At 42.7% G+C, this 21,281-nt stretch overlaps 1 long non-coding RNA gene across 4 annotated transcripts in view; it reads right to left on the reverse strand.

The window, feature by feature from the left end:
• LOC142018008 (uncharacterized) overlaps window positions 1-21,281 on the reverse strand; it is a 216,459-nt gene that overhangs the window by 41,951 nt on the left and 153,227 nt on the right. For 3 of the 4 annotated variants that reach the window (XR_012646652.1, XR_012646653.1, XR_012646649.1), the window contains one exon: window positions 11,948-12,147. This is a non-coding gene — a long non-coding RNA (uncharacterized LOC142018008). Of the gene's footprint in view, window positions 1-3,427; window positions 11,277-11,947; window positions 12,148-21,281 lie in introns of those variants that run through there. The other variant, XR_012646651.1, reaches the window with a different exon arrangement.

A 21,281-nucleotide genomic window follows, 5' to 3' on the forward strand; every position in this document is an offset into this window, starting at 1 on the left:
TATGCAGCGCTTAGCTTAATGTACAGCACTGGAGCAGCACAGCTGCACTGCCATAGCCCTTTGGTGAAACCACTTCTTTGCTGGCAGGAGAGCTTCTTCCATCAGCATAGTTAATCCACCTCCCCAACAAGCATGAGCTATGTTGATGGGAGTAGGTCTCCCATTGGTATAGTGCTGTTTGTGTCCAGGGGTAGACTGGCACGCTATGTCGCTCGGGGCATGGATTTCACACACCTCTATGTGACATAATTATACTGATACGTGTCTGCACCACAGCTCTGCCTGTAGCGGAAGATGCCTCTGAAAGGGGTTCTTTTCACTTTGGGCTCATCCTCATGGGGACGCTCAGAAAAATTAAACTCAGCACCAATGTTTTTATGCTAAAACTAAAGTTGCTTTCATTCAGTTTCACTTAATTCTCTTCCAAAGTGAATGATGCTTATGCCCCTATGTAAACAAGCTTTTCGCCAAATGGTCTGGCTCTACTGGTACTGGCAGTGTAATTTGAAGAGCACACACTGGCTGCTGCTCTAAAGATAGCAGTATGGTTATAGGGGTACGGACTGGTGACCTGAGTACTAACCTAGCCGAGACTGTGGGTAAGGACTTGAGGAGTTGGCTCGTGCCATCACTTGCAATGTCACAACTACGCTGTTTTTTGGTGCTAGCTCAATCAAAGCAGTCTGAGCTGGCCTATGCCTCCCAGTGCCGTTTAGACCTGCCATTAGACTCAGTGGCATGCAGGGGTATGTCACTGCAGCTCCAGCATTCTGCTCATGATGGTTCAGCAGATGGGCTGGCAGGTGTGCCTCCTTTACAGAAGTAAAGGACCAAGCCTATGGACCCATGTGCCAAGTTCACTCTACACAGCACTGCGGCCTGTCGCAGGGTACTCTCACCACTAGCACTCCTCTTCATGGAGACCCTGGAGATTAGCTCTGTACAGGCCCTCCACCCCCACCTGTTGCTCATTCAGATGCCCTGTAGCCTCCCTCTGTGACTCGGGTGCTCTATCTTCATAGCTTTGCCTCCTGCCAGGTCACTACAGCCCTCCCCTTCCAAAACAGCAGTTTCCCCTTAACTGCCCCGATCACACCCAGTGGCTGGTGGGGGAATCCAGGGCCATCCTCTACATTGGCTTCTAGCGCAGTGATCCTCTAACTACCAGCCAAGGTCTGCTTGAAATTCTGATTGAACATGGCACCCTGCTGAGAAGAAACAGCTGGTGCTAGCAGGAAGCCAGGAAGTTGGCAGCACAAGGGTATTGCAGTGAGGGGGTCTGCTGCCTTGCTGCCATTTCCCTGTCACTTCATACCTCACCTCTCTCAGGCTCCTCGATAAACCCCGCCTTCAGGGCTTGGGTCCCTGGAGGATTCTCCTCTCTCCATGGATGGGTGGGCTGCCAGACTTACTCCTCCAACATCCAGACAGCAGCTACAGATGCCCTCACTGCAATACCCTTGTGCTGCCAACTTCCTGGCTTCCTGCTAGCACCAGCTGTTTCTTCTCAGTGGGGTGCCATGTTCAATCAGAATTTCAAGCCCTGACTCTGCCCCAGGTACAGCCTCTCTGGTTAATTAACCTAATTTGACCTGCTCTGCCTTGTGTGGGGTGGGCACCCATCACAGGGTCTGCAGAAGTAATTGGTCCCTTACGTTCACCCATTTTAACATCTGCTACCATTGCTAATGTGATGATCCTTTGTTATTTTACACTCACAACCCATGTTATTAGTTATCACTAATAATCAACGTTACTGATGGTAAATGGATTGTCCTAACCTGACGGAGCAGCATAATAAGATCATAATATGGTGGAGGGAAGCCAGGTCTACCACTCTACTCCATGACGTTTCTCTGTCTCTCTGAAATGTGATAATTGACTACGCATCAAAGAAATGTGTGATGGCAGCCACCCAGCATAACAATATTCCCTTCTCAGCTCTGCCCTTCCTTCCAATAGTGTGTGAAATGTGGGCACCCTGAATTACTTATTTCCCAGACAGAAAGAAAAGAAATGAGAGTGGGTAGGAGGGCACACAAGAGAACCCCTAGCGGAGGGGAAAGTACCAGGCACACAGAGCATCTGGCAGTGGAAGAACATGGGTGGGAACGGAATGGGGGAGGGAGAAATGAGGGGCACAGAGCTCCTGTCACATGCTAAAGGAATGAGGGGGGGATATACAGAGAAGGGGAAGGGGACAGGAGGGGGGCCAAATGTAGCCTTGCAATGGGGGGGAGTACGTGGGGTTATCAGGGAGACCCTGAAAAGGAAGGGGATGGATAGGGAGAGCGAATCCACATTGCTTACGGTAGAGAATGAAGGGATGCAAGGAATACTTGGAGTGTACATTGTGCTTCGCCTACGGAACTGCCCAAGTGTGTGATCTTCTTGTCTAATCTCTTGGTGTTTACATCACACTCTGGGAAGAAGAGAGCTTGTCTGGCCAAAAAGCTGAATCCCATTTTTGATTCACTCAATGTTTGTGTCTTCCACTGTGTTGCATATAACTGGGGTAAGGTACAGAAGTTTATCACAAACTTCATTTTCATTCCAATATGTACTTGGTGAATGCTGTATAACCAAAGTTTGTAGTTTTGGTTGAACAGTGCATAATAATACACTTCCTTTTTAATGTCAACTTCACTCTTCCGGTTCCAACTGTTCAATTCCTTGATTTACAATTTTACAGCAAAATAAGAATGGTTTTAAAATACAGGACTAGGATTCAAGGACTATGGGAATCTAATTCCTTCTCTTTCACAAACTGCCTGTGTAAGAACCTCTGGGACTGAATCTTAAAATGTTCTCAGCAGGCCTCTTATTTGCTGCCCATAATGTTGCAGATTTAATTCATATCTAACAAGATGTCTGATGGAACCATTTAACTATGTAACCATTTAAATTCTGTGAAATAAGTCCATAGTTTATAGCATAAAATCAGTGAATATATTGGAGGCCTTTTACTGCCTGTGCCACAATTCTTAATCCTAAAACGAAGATAAGCCTGACCTAAGACAAGGATGTTGTGTAATTTAATTCAGTAGCATTTATAGAGTGCTGAAAGATTCTTGGAGGGAAGGCAAAGTAGCAGTCCTACCGCCCAGGGGAAGGGGAGCACAAAGGGGGTAACTGCCCCCCAAGCCTAACTTTTCAAAGGGGCCCAGAGCTCTGGCCAGCTCCAATTCTACTTTGGCTTTACACCTTCTAGGGCATGGTGATGGCCCCACCCTCATCTTGCCCTGGGGCCCTTAGTGGCTGTTGGTGCCAATACAAAGTAGTATTCCATTAAACACGATGCAGCCAAAGTCATGGAAATATGGAAATCACTCTGAGGTTACAGTTCTTCAAGAATTGGTTCCCATGATAATTTCACTCAATTGAAATGAACCAGAAATTAAAGACACCAAGGCAGACAAACTTTTGAACAAACAAGAATGATTTTATTGAATTACTTATGTTAAATGGGACTTTAAATGTAGTCTCAACACCAAACAATTTTGCAGGCAGCAATTCAGCATAATGAAATTAAAAAGCTTCTCTGGGCAGGATCATACCACAGTTATGTTTAGACTTACTTTGCTGTTCATGGATGTACTCTTAAATGGTTGCTTTGCTTAGAACTAGAAAAGTGTGAGAGTTCATGGAGTGCTGTAATGCTGCCCATCAGGGAAGGCAGTAGGTTGTATAGTTATCTCCTGATTGGGGCAAAATCACTACCCTGAAACCACACAACCTACTACCTCACCCTGCTAGAGCATCAGGTAAGTTGTTCTGAAGAAGGTAACAGTTCAGTGGCCTTTGCATCCACAATTGCCAAGTAGAAATTGCTTGTGCTCTAATCGTTCATATATTCTTTCACTGTTAGCTATAGAAAGAATAGCACACTTGTGAACTTTGCCATCAGTCCTTCCTGACAATCACACTGCAAACTGGTGGAATGGCTCAGTAGAAATAAGAGTTGCAGTCATTGAGGATTCTATTTCCCAGTGTAATGTTTGCAAGAAGAAAGTAAGATAAATCAAAAGTCATAAAATGAACAGAAAAACTCAAATCAATGCTAGCATCATTGTTCCTGGGATGGAATTCAATTTCCAAACAGACATGTGCTCTGCTTGTGGGTCCATATCTGCCTTCCACCTTATATTGACATTTAAAGTGCCACCAAGTGGACTTCCAGCAAGTCCCAAGGGTAACATTTCACACCCACTTTTGCACTGCATGTAAACGCCTGCACATGGTACATGGCAATGGAGAATCAGGCCATCTGTCTTCCAAGGGGCTACTCCTCCAACCTTTCCCCTGAGCACATCTCCTAAGGGTGGGGATGCTGAGCTGGAGATAACTGGCTGTTCACTGGAGATCGTGTATTACTTCTGCACCCTGTCATGCAAACTCCCTGGTGATTCACTGAAATAGTGAAAATTCAGGTGGTTTTTAACATGAATGACAGACACTGGAGTACAATATACCACTAGTCAAAGTGCAATAAGAGTTCAACTGCAGATTCTTACTAAATCCTTTGATGCTGGGGATGGCAGTACAGCCCAATAAATGGCTGTGACATGCACACTAGGGAAATCCAACTTTCAGTATTAAGAGGCTAATATTTTAACATATTCAATTGACATGTCCTTTCTAAAACCATCAGAAACTGGTGTATTTGATCACAGAAGAGAATATCCTTTATAACATGAAACTCTGGTAACTATGACTTGCTGTCCAGCTGCTCTTCTGACACCATGATGTATGTAACCTTTGGCCTCCCTCCGGCAGTGAGTGTCCTACAGGTGCAGGCTTCGCCCATATGGATCTCATTCCAATATCAGTCCCTAGTAAGCAAACACTTCTAGGTACAGTAAAAGTATTTTCACATTTTGCAATCTGACTTGAACTTTAACAGTAATTTCAGTGTGTTCAGTGCTTGTGAAAGATGTTAAAGTGACAGTCATAGAATCCAGCATCCTTATTTATACATAAATCAGAATCATGCAGACAGCAGGAGTTCAAACTCCCATAACTGTCACCATACGGCATCTATTACATTTAGGGTTTCAACACTTCAGCACTCAAAAGTTAAAACTTAATATGATTAATTCCATAATTTTATTGCTAGTAGACAAGCAAAGTATCATATGATCCACACCATATCTGTAAAGAGAGCCTGACATCAATCACATATAATATGCTTAAACTGAGGAGAGAAATTTTATAGAATTCCAGTACTTGTTACAGTACCTCATGAGAGCCCTCTAAGGCATAAAATAACTAATGCTAGTTCTTGCATTGTGTTTGAATCCATCTGCAAAACTGTAAAGGAATCGATAAAGTCAGGAACCAACCAACTTAAGAGTATTTTTATTTTATGTTTTGAAGACACATCCAGCGTTGATATTACAGCCACTTCAGGAAAGACAGTAGATTGTATAGTTATCTGACAGGCAGGGGATAACCCTAAAACTATACAACCTACTACCTCACCCCAAAGGACAGTCAGACTGATCAGCTGAAACTTAAGCAGGCTTCCCAGAGAGTGGAACTGCACGATGATGACCTAAAAGACAAAAAATTCTAGAGAAAAATATTAATGGTTTTGAACTTTAATGGAATTTGCATCTTCAGTCAATATTTTACTTAACTAGATGCAGTGTGCTGTCTGAAACATGTTCAATGGACATGCAATCCTTCAAGCGATGCTAGTGGCATTAGGAAACAGTTTATAGCATTCGCTGTAAAGAAGTGCCATTTTTGTATTTTCAGACTGACACAAGTGCATCTACCAAAACCAATTCTTCCACTTTCAAAAGGCATAATCCCAAATTCTGAATACCCGGCATGCTGATACCTATTTTGTGAGCTTGTTTCATAATGCACTTCAATAATCCTTATCTGTCTTAACAGACCACAAATGAATTTCCCCAATTTACTTCCATAAGTACTGAATGGACAAATCCATAAGGCTGAACCAAGAATTTGTCAAAGCTATTAGGAAATTTTTTTGCCTCACTTAAACAAATTCACTACCTTCCAAAGGATAGTGGCATGCTCAGAATCAATGACCAAACTAAGCATTCCCCCCGTATTCTTGAGCTACCTCTCAATGGAAGGATGTCATCCAGGAGGGGTTCACTGGTGGACTCCTGAAGTGACTGAAGAGCCTAATTCATACACTGCAGATGCTCGCATAGCAATGACAGGTGTAACCTGGAGAAGATGCAATTGTTGGCTGGACTAGAGGGCCCTTTCTTTCCTCCTTTGTCACTTCACTGTCTCACAAGCACATTTGTTCTCAAAGTGAGCTTGGCGTGGTGTGGTCCTACTATGTTCTGTGCTGAGTCCTCCTAGCTTGTTGCGTTGATATTTCCCTTTCCAAATTGTACTTTCAAGCACTTCTGCAGCCCTCTGTGAGTCCTTCTTCCTACTTTAGCTGAGAGAAGAGAACTTACTTTGGGAGGTGACCATCAGGCCTATGCACACAACAGCCAGCTCAGCGGAGTTGGTGTTTTTCTTGACTTGTGCCTCTATACCACTGATGTTGGCTGCAGAGAGCACACTGATGTTAGTGTGTCAGTCTTCCCAGCTGATCCCGAGAATCCTCCTCAGGCAGTACTGCTGGAGCCACTTCAGCCACTTGAAATGTCTATAAGCTACCCAAGTCTCACACCCATAGAGAAGGGCGAGGATTACAACTGCCTTGTAAACCAAGATCTTGGGGCATGTTTGCAGATCCCTATCACTGAAGATTAATTTGAGTAGCCTTCCAAAGGGTCTGCTGGCACAACGGATCCTGTATTCAATTTCTGTGTCAGTGCTGGCTGTTTAAGAGAGGTGGCTGCCAAGGTATGGAAAAGGGTCCATGTTGTCTAGGGGTTCTCTACTGATGGTGACTTGTGGAATATGAAGAGTAGTTTGTGCAGGAGAGTGCTGGTAGACTACCTTGGTCTTTTTGATGCTGAGAGAGAGATCCAGGGTTTAACAGGCATCTGCTAAAAGATTCATGGTACTTTGCAGGTCGGCCTCTGTGTGCAAGAATGACGCAGTCATCTACTGATGCCAATTTTCATTATCTTAGATTTTTTTGGAGATGTCAGAGATCGAGGAGTTTGCCATCTACATGATAACTCAATCCTGATTCCACCCAGAAGACAGTCATGGATGAGGATCAGGATCACAGAAAGGTAAATGGAGAACAGTGATGGAGCGATGACACATTCCTGTTTTACAGCAGTGTGAATGACACATAATCTCCGAGTTGTTTCACAGAAGGGTGGCAGTCATCCCCTCATGGAACAGTCTGATGACAGAAGTGAATTTTGGTGGATGGCCAACCAGGCACAAAATCTTCCATTAGGGATGTTAAAGAGCGAGAAATCTAGTAACAGAGTGACCGCCCCCTCACTCTGTTGCTCTGCATTTAAAAGGCTGAGCCAGAACACAGGCTGGCTCCAGTTGTGTCTCTGCCACAGTCGTAAGTGCATATGCCCCAATGCTTGGTGATGGGGAAGACAACAAGGAGCAGTTTAATATTGCTCTTAATGCTGTCCTTAGGTAGACTTCCAACTCTGGAGCAGCAAAAGAAGAGGTGGCAAATATAAACCCCAGTAATATTCTCCTCCTCAGCAAATATGTGGAGCATGACATGCTCATCAAAGTATCATCTTTAGGGAGACTAACATATTTAAGACCCCCTGAAAACATCCTCAGTCCAAACTCTGGCACACCTTGAGTATATTTTAGTCAGAATTTGAGATATCTGGATAACACAAACAATGAGAGGTACAGATAATTGGTGGGTCATCTATTCATTAGCAAGATCGTCGGGTACATGCAGCTTTCTCTACCACACTGCAAATGTCCAAAGACTAAGCAAAAGTGATGCCATGTTAAAGCACCTCAGGACCAAGTCAGCTGTGAGATGATCCCGCAACACTTGTTTCCTCACTGTATTACATACGCTTTGGGTACTGTGACTAAGATAATTGTCAGTGTAGTATAATTTGTTCCTAATCTCACACCTATGTTAGGGTTTGAGTTAGCTGTTAATTCCCTTCACCATCTGGCCCTACTGAAGACAACATGATTCATTCGGTAAAACCTGAGAGTGGTAGAAATAAATGACTGTGCCATCAGTCCAAATGCTATCAGTGTAATTAATTATTAATATTAATTAATTATACAATATAATAGTTTAAAATAATATTAAAATATTTATCAGTCTAAATTCTAAATACTGCTTTAAGAAATAAGCAAACCTTTTAAAATATATCCTACTTTAATTATCTTTAATGTAGCCAAGGCAATTTTATTAGTAAGTTAAAGGTGATCACATAATAACTAGTAACAGAGAAACCCAACGGTGTTTTTCAGAATAAACCTGGTCTCGCACTGTAGACTCTAACCCATAGTAGGTTTTGCTGGTGATAATTAAATGGGTCTTCAGCTTCCGGTATGAGCAATATTGGGACCTAAAAATTCCAATCACATACACATCAATGCCATTCAACTGCCCATTGAGAGAAGTAGGTAGAGAAAGACCATGCAGAAAGACACTCACTCTAAGCAATAAATTTGTATCTTCTCATGGAGAATCATGCTTAGCAATGAAGCTCACACTCAGTATTCTGCCAATCATAGCTCAAGGGACAGTGGCACTTTGAAAGAGATAGAAAACAATCAGAGTGCAGTGCAAAATAGATACATTTTTTTGAGGTCTAATTCAATAATAAATAGGTGATCTGTAACACAGCACTCCTTTGTGACTTAGTAGTCCAACCTGCAAAAGGGGGAAATAATACATTACTTTACACTACAGGAGTGTTGAGATGATTGTTTGTAAAGCACTTTACAAAGGCAAAGTGCTTTAAAGATGTAAAGTACTATTTCCTGTATTATAGTATTACCACTGAACAGCATTTCATTGGCAGTCAAAAAGCTGAAACTTGAAAATGTGCAAAACTTGTATTCACAAATTCAAAATGATTCTCATACTGCTCTTGCAAGCTGCTAAGGAACTTATTTTAATTGGCTGAGCCACCAAAAGAAGATACTCTTTAAAATATTTAATGCAACAAAAATGCATGTTTATTTTCTCTGCATCAGGTAAACATGCATATAAATATCTGTTTGGCAAGAGTTACATTTCCAGATCAACAATTGTTTCATACCAGGGACAATTCCATTAGAACATGAACCAATGTCAATAAAACTGAGGTCATTTTTAAAAAAGATACTGAACCAACTTAGTTATCCCTGTGATGCAATAAGAAAGATGGTAGTTTTAAAATAGGCTCCTTATGTAATTTAATGCTTTAATAATTAATGGACTGGGAAAAACAGAAATGGCCTTTTGTAATTATAAGGCATCTTTCTTCTGAAAAGCTCTGTATGGTTTCCAAAGGGAAGCTTCACAAGGCCCCTGTGAGGAAGGTAAATACCACAAGTGCATGCTTTAGGAAGGTTAGAATAAATAATATCAGAAACCAATGGCTCAAGAGGTTTCCACATGTAGGTTGCTGGTCTGAATGCTGGCTATGTGAATGGTTCCCAACATTCGTCAATAGCGAAAATCTGTTCAGTGGCATTTGTGAAATGTCCTGGTGGTCTCTGTCCAATACTTAATGGCTATTTAGTCACAATTATAAATGGCACCAATTGGTACCCTTTACCAGAAATTTTGGAAGGCAAAGGACTGATCCAATGCTTGTTGAAGTGAATGGAAGGATTCCCACTGGCTTTAGATCAGTACCTGCACAAGCTTCTAACCTGCTATTGCCCCCTAAGTGGTCTCTTCAGACCAGGGCTAAGGCCAAGTGTGAAGGCGGCTTTCCTAAAGTTTTCATGTGGGAAAGATTTGGTGAAGAGTGGCTACCAGTAAGTTTGGCAAATGTATTCCATTTCTTGTAAATATTTGACCTGAAGCCCAGCCCTATTGTGAGCAGCTGACTGGCCCTTTGGCCCCACTTAAGCCAGCAGCAGGAACAGGAAACTGTCTGAACAACTAGGCTCCAACCGGCTCTGGACTGTGCGCCTTGCACTTCGTAGCCCTTCTGCTTGATATCCTGGCCCAGCTGGAGTCCTCACATCTGACTTCTAGCTCCTGGCTGCCACAGTCTGGCTGCTGCCTTTGACCCTCTAGTATCCTGACCCAGCTACCTCATGACTATAGACTCTGTTGCCAACTGCTAGGTCTGGCTGCCCATAACTGAATTAAGGACCTGATTCAAAACCTCTGAAGTCATTAATAAGAAAATAAGAATGGCCACACTGGGTAAGACCAAAAGTCCATCTAGCCCAGCATCTTGTCTTCCAACAGTGACCAATGCCGAGCGTACATATTAATGCCCTAATTATTTTAATTATGCCATATCAGGGCCTAATATGGACCAGAACTGTGTTTTAAAAGCAGTCTACCTGCTCATCTGAGACAAAAAGCCCACTAATTGTTTGCTTAAATTTATTTTTTTCCAGTAAAATTAAGGAGCCAAAATCAGCCTCTGTGTAAGTCTGGCTAATAAAACTGGAGTTATAGGAGGAAATTAATCTGTCCCACAGAGAATATATACTGACACCCTTTGTAAGGATACGTCATCATCTGCCTCTCCCGTATCAACTAGACCAATTTTATTTGCTTTCGTATCTGGCAATCCCCCCGCCCCCTGCTCCCAGGGCTGATGGATATGAAAGAGTTTACTGTATATGTACTGCAACACAGTCCTGTTTAATAGCTTAGTTTTATGTGTTCACTTCAAGACAGTGAATCAATACCAGTTGCCAGTTTGGTGGAAAGGCGTTGCAAAAGGGGAGCAGTTGTGAAATTATCTAAAAAACTTGTATAAGTTACACCCAATACTGTTGTTCCCTAAGTGCTGCTGAACTCTCTAATAATTTATGCATGGAGGAACAGAGGCTTTATTGGCCCTAAAAGCCTGAATAGATCAGTGTTAAATATAAAGGCAACAAGGTGTCAAAATATGGAAATATGTTAAGTTAAATAATACCATCTGCGATGATCTCATATACTATAATTTGATTAATGGCCTGAACCTGCACAGGGTCACTTACTCCCAGATGGAATCATACTGAAATCAATGGAATCCCTCCGTAGGAATGTTTTCACACAAGAATAATAATGGACCTCAAAATACAACTCGGCTCTTAAGGTGTTTTTCACTGTTGAATACTAAGTCTAAAGCGGTTCAACATTTTAAAAGAAGTGGCCCAGATTCTCAGTTGGTGTAGACTGTAATAGTTCAAATGTCTTCAACAGGCAGTTCAATCTATAACAATGTTAGTATTAAATAAAAAGATCTCCATTAGTTTTACTGATGCCAAATAACTACAGCATCGTTATCCCCACCCTTGCTCTGGCTTATTTATACCTGTCCCTGCAGATCTCCAAGACCAGCATCTGATGAAGTGAGTCTGTGCTCATGAAAGCTCATGCTCAAAACTTTTCTGTTAGTCTATAAGGTGCCACAGGACCCTTCGTTGCTGTTACAGATCCAGACTAACACGGCTACCCCCCCGATACAGCATTAGGTGCTTCAAAACCCAGAGTAAACAGAATAAATATAATTACATTTCAAAAGAATACTTTTTCTTAAACACTGGGCCAGATCCTCACATGATGTAGAGTGGGAGAAGCTCCACTCACTTAGATTGTATTTGATTATTTTATTTTGATGTATGAAGCCCTTATCTCATGCTCTCTCTGCAGTAAACCAATAGTCCATACCATAATTAACATGCTCACAGACAGAACTACCCAGAGCTTCCACAAGAAAGAAAATCCACCAAAGAATCAGGGCTGATCAATAACTCCTTTGAATGTTTTTATTATTGAGTACTTTACTTGATAAACTAAAAATGTTTAATTTATTATAGATTATTTGTTTTTCTAGGATCTATCACCCATGGTTTTTCTAGCATAAACTGTAGGTGTACTTACTTATCAGTTGCATTAGTCCTGATGGGCCTTCTGCCCAATTCTAACATGGCTGCCAAGTATGACACGTTCAGCTGATAGCAGCAGCAGAATGAACTCACACTCTTGCATTTCTCTGTGATCTCAGTGTAGAAAATGATGATTATCAGATGATAATATTCAAAAATCAGGATAAGGCCAAAATTTGGAGGAAATTGAGAAATCTGTAGAGAAAATGATAATGAGAACATTTCTATCAGAAATATTTCAAAGGTATTTTTGACATGTTGCACAAAACAGAGAAAGAGAGACAACTGGACGGTTTGGGAGGACAGTGCTGCAGCATATGGAAATGAGGTTGGTCAGACTGTGCCAATTCAGGAATGAATGTGGCCTGTGGTTAAGAAAAAGAATCAGTTATGTTTTCTTTCGTTAGCATTGGTTACTATACTAGTTAATAAGATGATGTTTGAGCCTTACACAGCAGCCTTCTTCTCTTGAGTATGTCTCAACTATTAAGAATGATCTTAACATTCCACTGAAGCAGTTAAGGATCATTATCCTCTGGCAGATGAAGGAACGGAGGGTCAGAAAGGTTAAAATCTCAATTTCCAAAGTGTCCAGTGATTTTGGGTGTCCTAGAAATGCTTAGGACCTGAGTTCCAGAAGAGATGAGTATTTGCACTCTCAGCTAGTCATTGGAAACTGCAGGTGTTCAATAACTCTGAAAATCAAACTTCTCAGAATCATTGGACATTCCTGAAAATGTAGGCCATAATTACTTGCTTATGTGCACAGAGCAAGTGAGTTGCAGAGTTGGGAAGCAACTCGCCTGCCCCTGCAAGTAGCCCAAGCTCCTTTTCTCTTAAATAAAAATATCCCACTCTCCTCTTCTCTGTGTCAACTTAAAAATTCTTGAAACCCTGAGCAGCAGTTCCCATGATGAAACCGTTGTACTAAATTCAATGCTACCATAGTTAGAAAAAAAATTTTGGTCTGGTATGTGATGTCAGACATACTCCAAAACGCATAGCCTCAGACAAACAAGATAACCTAACCTAAGACACATGCTCTGCTGATGCAAACTGTTACCAGTACGTGCCAATTTAAGTTAAGCACCTAAAGGATATTAAGACAAAGAGCATCTGAAGCCTCACCAAACAGCTTACAATTATTTTCCAACTATGCAGCTGCACTAACATTTTCTGCTAATGAAAGAAAAATCCTCTAGCCTTTGCACTTTGCCTATTCAGAGGGCCCAAGGAAATGAGAACATAGAATGAGAAAATGTGTCATTTGGGACACAGGATTAAACTGAGTTGTTGCTTGTTAACCTGGTATTAGGTTTATGTAGCATAAAACTCTGGAATCTATACTTCCACCAGCGCATGTGCCTATCTGCCATTACTACAAATAGCACAGGGCTCATTTACATATTTATAAATAATAGCTTTGTATGAGAGCACTTGAAATGAAGCCCATCCCACACAAATCATCCTACTGGAAATTATTTTCCATTTGTGAAATATTGGCAACAGGACCCTCAGCATGTTGGATTTTCTATTCCAGAATTTTGCTACGAATTCAGAAGTCTTCATTCAGGTGAAGCTGGTCCCATTTAGGGATTCATAGCACCTAGCACCATAGCAGTTGGGTGTCACTGCGAAACTGGGAGAACTTCTGTGCTCTGAGTGAATTTTGCTTTCTGCTCTTTGGACTGCTTAAACCTGATAACTCAAGGCAGAACATAGGGGTGAAAATGCCAATGGATCAACATCAGAGAAAACATTTGTACAAGCCGCTGCAAAGCAAAACTGATGAGTTTTGTGCCAATCAGTTTATTTCACAGACTCACAGGACTGGAAGGGATCTAAAGAAGTCATCCAATCCAGTCCTCTTCACTCATGGCAGGTTAAGCATTATCTAGACAGGGGTGAGGAATCTTTTTTTTCAATCAGCAACTACTGACCCACAGAAAAATCAGTCGGGGGCCACACACTATTGAGAAACAAACAAAAAAAATCTCACTGAGCTGTTCAGAACAAGAAACCCCCTACCCCCGCCATTGGTCTGCAACCCTTCCTCCCCTTGCAAAACACCACCTTCCCTGAACTGCTCCCAACAAGTGGGGGTGGGGTGTTGAAGTTCAGACTTTCCCTTGGCAAGCCAGCACTCATGCTGCAGCCCTGAGGGTGGGAGAGGTGGCTCCAACAAGGCTCAGACATTTCCCTGGAGAGCAGTGTTCCCTGTAAGCTATGCATATGACATTCAAATGCCACCCAGCTGATTAGCAGAAGGCCCATAGCTAGGTTTTGTGTTTCTCCTGGTAATGCACATTCACATAGGCATCAGTGCACACCAAATGTATTCCACATTACGGGTGGAAAAGATCAGAGCAGCGGTTCCCAAACTTTTTGGCATCACGCCTCCCTTTTGAGTCTTAAGAAATCCTCATGCCCCCCCCACCTCCTGTTTACCATCATCCAAACCCTCTTTTAACAAAAAATTAAATTAGTAATTTCAAATAAACACAACTTGATATAAAATATTATTTAAGATTAAAAATAAAACACAAATAGTTTTTCTTGGCCCCTTGCGGGTGCCTGGTGCACCCCAGCCCTCCAGCTGCCTGAGCCCTGTACCAGCTGTCAGAGCTGCCCATGCCAGCTGCCCACCTGAGACCTGCAGTGCCAGCTGCCTGCCCGCCCACCAGCCGCCTGAACCCTGCGCTGCTGGGACCAGCCGCCCACCCACCAGCCACCCACCTCAGCCATAGCCCAGCCACCTAAGCTGCCTGCCCAAGCTCCATGCTGTCAGGGCCAGCCGCCTGCCTGTCATCCCAAGCCACTCAAGCCCCACGCTGATGGAGCCAGCTGCCTGAGCCCCATGCTGCTGGGGCCAGCCACCCATCTTCCAGCTCCAGCCACCCAAGGCCTATGCTGCTGGGGCCAGACCCATCAGCCTGAGTCGCCCAAGCCCCACGCTGCCGAGACAAGCTGCCCAAGTCCCACACTGCTGGGGCTAGCCGCCTGAGCCCCATGCCACTAGTCCGAGCCGCATGAGCCCTGCAGTGCCAGGACCAGCCATCCAAGCCCCGTGAGTCCCACAAGCCGGCCAGCCACCCAAGCCCTGCAAGCCCTGTGAGCTACCCACCCGAGTCACTCCCCTCTCCCCCAAAGCCAGGCACCACCAGCTCCCGCTCTGATCCCACCCCCAACCCCGCCATCTAACCCCATCCTCCTTCTCCCTCCGACAACCCACACTCACTCACCTTTGCAGGAGGCTGCTAGCTCCACAAGGGTCTTTGCTGGCTGCCTGCTTTTTATAGTGGCTTTGCTGGGTCACCCATGTAAAATGTCAGGAGCTGAGAGCCAGAAGCAAAGGCCATCTCTTTCTTCAGGTTGGGGATGTGATGGGGAGAGTGGATTGCCTCATGCCCCCCCGGAATTTCTTCACCCCCCCAGGGGGGCACACCCCCCATTTTGGGAAACCATTGACATGAGGGAACACTGCCAGCAAGCCAGCACTAGCGCTCCAGCCCAAGAGGGTGAGCCCAGTGCTAGGGCTTGGAGACCTCTTGTGGGCTGGATCCAAGTAAATTGGGGGTGTAGGATAAAAATTTGAAGTAGGCCATGATATTTGCTAAGAACCACTGTTCCAAAATGGAGTCTGGTAAGCTCCCCTCAACCCCAGCCATCTGGGGAGGGCATCTCTGTTGATGTACAAGTCCCTAGGCAGCCACATTCCAGGAAGAGACCCTGTGGGGAGGGTAATTGGACTCTAGTTAAAGGGTGACTGACATGATTCTTTCACTAACTTCTGCTTTGATCCTGTATTGCCCACTTGCTTTGATTCTGTCGAGATAACACAAACGATCATGTCCCTACAAAGATTACATCAGGATACCAGACAAGACATCACTGCTCTACATATCAGTGTATTACAGATGAGATATCACTTTATATATCGATGTTGGGGACTGCATTCTTCAAAGGACTTGTTGTTTGTAGATAAAATGTTCTGTCAACTGTGCACAGAAACTCTTTGTAACTCCCAGATTGTTTGTTAATTCACATGGATTGCTCATTGATTGTTCATTGATTATGCTCATTTCCTTACTGTCTGCTCCTATCATTTCCTCTATCAGATCTCTATACAACCATCACAACTTGATGCCTGTCAGTGCATTCTGAAACTTAACCAAGTTCAGAATCACTCCGCCAGCTGGTTGTAGTAAACCTTTGTTGCTTCACGTAGAGCGTCCAGACTTTATTCCAACAGGGACCAGATCCAACCTATGGGCCATAGGTTCCCCACTCCTCATTTAGATCATCAGAGGAGTTTGTTTAACCTGCTGTTAAAAATCTCCAGTGATGGAAATCTCTCAACTTCCCCAAACAATTTATTCCAATGCTTAACCACAGTGAGAAGAAGTTTTCGGTTGGACGTTAGGAAAACTCTTGCGGCAGTTTAAGCCCATTGCTTCTTGTCCTATTCCCAGAGGTTGAGAAGAACATTCTTCCCCCTCCTTCCCATAACAACCTTTTATATGCAGTACTTGAAAACTCTTATGTCCCCCTCAATAATGTCTCTCTTTTCCAGACTAAACAAATCAAATTTTTTCAGTCTTCTCTCACAGGTCATGCTTTCTAGACCTTTCTTTTCTAAAATGTGGTGCCCATCATCAGGGAGGAGGGTGGAAGGGTGACTTTTCATGTCTTGCTTAGAACATTCCTGCTAATACACCCCAGAATATTTGTTTTTTCTGTAGCAGAGTAAATTTTGTAAGTTAGCAGACTGATTGATTGAAAAAAATCATAGGCAACAGGAGTGTCTTCATTGACTGAAGTGGGCTTTGTTACAGGCCCTAAGCATCTAACATTTAAAATGATGTAAATAATATCACTTGCAAAGTCCGTAAATTGATACTATTTACAGTCATTGCAATTGTCCTAAGACAGCATTTCCATTGTTTCGACAGCAGCCAAATTGTTGCTGCTAAACCACGATGTGGTGCTAGAAGAGAGGTGTCATGGTAATTGGTGTCATGTAAAAAATAAAATACAGGAAACTCTTTCATATCCAGCAGCCCTGGGACCAGGAGGTTGCTGGATGGTCAAATATACTGGATAATAGAGAGTTATACCTAGCAATGCATAACACTGAAGAAAAGCAAGATTAGATATTCAGAAATAAACAAAAATGTATGCAGAGTACTTTATTTACTCACCACAGTAGTATTGTTCACTGTAAACTTACACTTTGTTTGCTGTATTTATTTGCATTTACTTTCACTATACTGTACTTATGGAAAATGTAAATAAAATCTACTTATGGCTAAAATGCCGGTTATTTGAGAGTTCCAGACAATAGAATGATGGATATGAAAGACTTTACTGTAGAACACAACTGAGTTTTGCCTGAGAACTCCCATATGGGAGGCATCCATACTTTTCCTGGGCATAGGCTGCTCGTGTTGCTGCATTCCAGAAAGAACTCAGAACAGGTTGTAGTGACATGGCTCTATATGTCTTTTGTGCACCAGACAGCAATTTGAGAGCATTACTGCAAAGGCCTATGCTGAATACTGCCCCAAGCGCATTGGGCCTGATTCTGCCCTCTGAAGGCATAATGACCTCTGAGTGCCCAAGGAATCCTCCCTCCCTTCCGCCAGAATGGTGTGGCGGTGCCTCTTGCAGACTTAATTTGGTGTTCTTGAATAAATTCAAGGATAACATCAGTTATTTTACCTGGAATGTCATTGTTAAACCAGATCTCAATCTTCCTTTTTATGTGATTATCTATTGTTTTCCGTTGGTTATGGGCATATGATCTATATGTACAACAACAGCTTTGTAAGCATGGGGTATCACTCAGATAATGGCTCAAACCGAATAAAAAATGTTTGAGCCTTAGACATGATTATTTTCTCTCTTGTGCAATCTGTTATTTTAACATTCACTGCACTTCACACTTTGAATACAACCAAGATAAAGTAAACAGCACTGTATGGCTTGTATATGTTCTGTACAACCTGTTGATATAACCACACCAACATGCAGTCCAGACCTAGACGCAGAAGGTGATACAGGTTAGGGAATGCAACACAAGAATACACTGTGCACGTTAAGGACCAAATTGGTACCCTCAGTCAACTAAGGTAGTACAGGTTGAATCTCTCTAGCCTGGCACTCTCTCATGCAGCAAAGCCGTGGGCCGGCATTTTAGTTAGCCAGAGGACCACTTATCATGGATGTGGCCAAGTTTCCTGTGGTCCGATAAAATTTGGTTTCAGCCACCAGTCCTGGTTCTCAGTGTTCTGCGCTGTTCTTTAGCTGTAATTTACCCCTAAACGTCTTCCAAAAGCCCAGTAAGCAGTGGAAGTGTTGGTAATGCTGCTAGACAAGGGGTGGCCAACCCATGGGTCTCAGGCTGCACGCGCTCTTTGAGCCTTTAAATGCAGCTCCTCAGAGCCATGTGCTGGGAGTAAGAACATAAGAACATAAGAATGGCCATACTGGGTCAGACCAAAGGTCCATCCAGCCCAGCATCCCATCTGCCGACGGTGGCCAATGCCAGGTGCCCCAGAGAAGGAGAACAGAAGACAATGATCAAGTGATTTATCTCCTGCCATCCATCTCCTGCCCTTGTTCTGAAGGCTAGGGCACCATACTTTATCCCTGGCTAATAGCCATTTATGGACCTAACCTGCAAAAATTTATCAAGCTCTTTTTTAAACCTTAATAGAGTCCTGGCCTTCACAGCCTCCTCGGGCAAGGAGTTCCACAGGTTGACTGTGCGCTGTGTGAAGAAAAATTTCCTTTTATTAGTTTTGAACCTACTACCCATCAATTTCATTTGGTGTCCCCTAGTTCTTGTATTATGGGAAAAGGTAAATAATTTTTCTATATTCACTTTCTCCACACCATTCATGATTTTATATACCTCTATCATATCACCCCTCAATCGCCTCTTTTCCAAACTGAAAAGTCCCAGTCTCTCTAGCCTCTCCCCATATGGGACCCGTTCCAAGCCCCTAATCATCTTAGTCGCCCTTTTCTGAACCTTTTCTAATGCCAATATATCTTTTTTGAGGTGAGGAGACCACATCTGCACGCAGTACTCAAGATGTGGGCGTACCATAGTTTTATATAGGGGAAGTATGATATCTTTTGTCTTATTATCAATCCCTTTTTTAATAATTCCTAACATCCTATTTGCCTTACTAACTGCCGCTGCACACTGTGTGGATGTCTTCAGAGAACTATCCACTATAACTCCAAGATCCCTTTCCTGATCTGTCGTAGCTAAATTTGACCCCATCATGTAGTACGTGTAATTTGGGTTATTTTTTCCAACATGCATTAACCTTACACTTACCCACATTAAATTTCATTTGCCATTTTGCTGCCCAATCACTCAGTTTGCTGAGATCTTTTTGTAGTTCTTCACAATCCCTTTTGGTTTTGACTGTCCTGAACAACTTGGTGTCATCTGCAAACTTTGCCACCTCACTGCTTACCTCATTTTCTAGATCATTGATGAACAAGTTGAACAGGATCGGTCCCAGGACTGACCCCTGGGGAACACCACTAGTTACCCTCCTCCATTGTGAAAATTTACCATTTATTCCCACCCTTTGTTTTCTGTCTTTTAACCAATTCCCGATCCATGAAAGGATCTTTCCTCCTATCCCATGACCACCTAATTTACATAAAAGCCTTTGGTGTGGGACCGTGTCAAAGGCTTTCTGGAAATCTAGGTATATTATGTCCACTGGGTGCCCCTTGTCCGCATGTTTATTAACCCCTTCAAAGAATTCTAATAGATTAGTTAGACACGACTTCCCTCTGCAGAAACCATGATGACTTTTGCCGAACAATTCGTGCTCTTCTACGTGCCTTGCAATTTTATTCTTTACTAGTGTTTCTACTAATTTGCCTGGTACTGATGTTAAACTTATCGGTCTATAATTGCCAGGGTCTCCTCTAGAGCCTTTTTTAAATATTGGCGTTATATTGGCCGTCTTCCAGTCATTTGGTACCAAAGTGGATTTAAAGGATAGGTTACAAACCACTGTTAATAACTCCGCAATTTCACATTTGAGTTCTTTCAGAACCCTTGGGTGAATACCGTCTGGTCCTGGAGACTTGTTACTATTCAGCTTATCAATTAACTCCAAAACCTCCTCTAATGTCACTTCAATCTGAGTGAGTTCCTCAGATTTGCCACCTAAAAAGGCTGGCTCAGATTTAGGAACCTCTGTAACATCCTCAGCCGTGAAGACTAAAGCAAAGAAATCATTTAATCGCTCCGCAATGGCACTGTCTTCCTTGATCGCTCCTTTTATATCTTTATCGTCCAAGGGCCCCACTGCTTTTTTAGCGGGCTTCCTGCTTCTAATGTATTTAAAAAACATTTTACTATCATTTTTTGAATTTTTGGCTAGCTGTTCCTCAAAATCTTTTTTGGCTTTTCTTACTACATTATGACACTTAATTTGGGAGTGTTTATGTTCCTTTCTATTTTCCTCACTAGGATTTGACTTCCACTTTTTAAAAGCTGCCCTTTTCTCTCTCACTGCCTTTTTAACATGGCTGTTTAGCCATGGTGGTTCTTTGTTAGGTCTCTTACTGTGTTTTTTTTATTTGGGGTATACATTTAAGTTGGGCCTCTAGTATGGTGTCTTTAAACAATTTCCATGCAGCTTCCAGGGATTTTAGTTTAATTACTCTACCTTTTAGTTTCTGTTTAACTAGCTTCCTCATTTTAGTGTAATTCCCCTTTTTGAAATTAAATGCCGGAGTGTTTGACCGCTGCGGTGTTCTTCCCAACACAGGAATATTAAAAGTTATTATATTGTGGTCACTATTTCCAAGCGGTCCAGTAACAGTTACCTCTTGGACCAGATCCTGCGTTCCAGTCAAGACTAGATCAAGAATTGACTCTCCCCTTGTGGGTTCCTGTACTAGCTGCTCCAAGAAGCAGTCATTTAAGGCATCAAGAAATTTAATCTCTGAATCCCGTCCTGAGGTGACATGCACCCAATCAGTATGGGGATAATTGAAATCTCCTATTATTACTGTGTTTTTTATTTTGATAGCCTCTCTAATCTCCCTTAACATTTCAGCATCACTATCACTGTCCTGGTTAGGTGGTCGGTAGTATATTCCTAATGCCATATTCATATTAGAGGAATGAATTGTTATCCATAATGATTCTATGGAACATTTTGATTCCTTTAGGATTTTTACTTCATTTGATTCTATATTATCCTTCACATATAGTACCACTCCGCCACCCGCACGACCTGTTCCGTCTTTCCGATATAATTTATATCCTGGTATGATAGTGTCTC

This window comes from Carettochelys insculpta, chromosome 1, assembly GCF_033958435.1.
Source record: "Carettochelys insculpta isolate YL-2023 chromosome 1, ASM3395843v1, whole genome shotgun sequence".
Taxonomy (NCBI): domain Eukaryota; kingdom Metazoa; phylum Chordata; order Testudines; family Carettochelyidae; genus Carettochelys; species Carettochelys insculpta.